Genomic DNA, 1,738 nt, shown 5'->3' with positions numbered 1-1,738 from the left:
ACATACACACACTCTAATACACACACACTAATACATACACACACACACCGGAGCTACAGCCACCACAAGAGACTCACAGTAACACACACACACACACACACACACTAATACATACACACACACACACACACTGGAGCGACAGCCGCCGCAAGAGACTCACGGTAACACACACACTAACACACACACACACACACACTAATACACACACACACACACACACACCGGAGCTACAGCCGCTGCAGGAGACTGACAGCTGAAATAGTCTGATAGAGTGAGAATATGAAGTTAAAACAGCTCATTTTCATCCAGAGACTTCATCTGGTTCCTGTGGTCTTGTCCCGGTGGTCGTCTGAGACAAGGTCTTTACAGGGGAATAACATCTGTATCTGGGGCTCATCTAGTTGTCCTGGTCTCCGCTGTCTTTCAGGGCTGTAGAGGTCCTCTCTAGGTGCTGATCCACCATCTGATCTGAATATGTACTGGATCCGGGTGACTGCAGTGACCATCTGATCTGGATACAGACTGGATCTGGTGGCTACGGTGACCTCGGAATAAGAGAGAAACAGACTAATATTAGTGATCAGGATTTATGAAACCGTCACATGTTTGATTCTGCTTTGGTTTCTCCTTCAGGACTTCAGAGGTTGATTTATCTGTTCCATAAAGGCCCCGCCTGCAACAGGAAGTGAGTTTCAGGAAGTGGGCCGGCCGGCGTTGGAATCATCATGTGATCTTCTGATTGAACACAAACACGCGTGGTTTTGTAGCATTGTGCTTCTGAGGTTTGTTTCTTCCTGTGCCCTACGGAGGGAGGGCTGGACTACTTCCTGTTTGCTCTGTTTTTAACTGCTATATGTGTCAGAGTTTACTGCAGAGGTGACTGTTTGACCTCTGACCTCAGACTGGCTGTGATTGGCGGTTGGTCTGGTCACATGGACGTCAGTGTGTTCTTCTGTGCGTTTGAATCGACGACACCGACTGAGTGGCGTTTCCTGATGCTATGAACAAAAACTATCAATCAGTTGTTCTAGTTTTATTATATATGTTTGGCCAGATAATTTTGTGCATTTGCATGCAGTGAGGAGCAGACAGCATACTGTGACGTCTTACTCTATACTATACTCTATACTCTTATACTATGGTATTTACTAATATTTTGAATTTCACACGTGCAGGTGTGTTCTTCAGTGACCTTTGACCCTGGCGTGTAACGGCGGCACATTTGACAGACGTGATGGAAGCTGTAGCCACACACACACACACACACACACACACATATACATACATACATACACACTCACACTCATGTCACTGTTTGTGAAAAAAACAGATCATGGCATTTTGCTGCATAGCCCCTTAAGAAATGCAAATCAGAAAAGTGTTTTTTCTACCAAAAGAGAGAGTTTAGCTGCTTTTAATGGGACAGTTTCTCAAAAAAGGACAATTCTGTCATCATATGCCTGTTATCATCAGCAGAGTGAACATTCTTTAAAATATCTCCTTTTGTGGTCATATATACACAGTAACACAAAGGAATAGTTCACTTAAAAATGAACATTTGCTGAACATTTACTCACCATCTGGCCATGCAAGATGTAGATGAGTTTGTTCCTTCATCAGAACAGATTTGGAGAAATGTAGCAGTACATCACTTGCTCACCAATGGATGCTCTGCAGTGAATGGGTGCCGTCAGAATGAGAGTCCAAACAGCTGATAAAAACATCACAATAATCCACA

Source organism: Sinocyclocheilus rhinocerous, unplaced genomic scaffold (assembly GCF_001515625.1).
Source record: "Sinocyclocheilus rhinocerous isolate Xijiao unplaced genomic scaffold, SAMN03320098_v1.1 scaffold2167, whole genome shotgun sequence".
Taxonomy (NCBI): Eukaryota; Metazoa; Chordata; class Actinopteri; order Cypriniformes; family Cyprinidae; genus Sinocyclocheilus; species Sinocyclocheilus rhinocerous.
Note: the sequence above shows the minus strand (reverse complement) of the source record.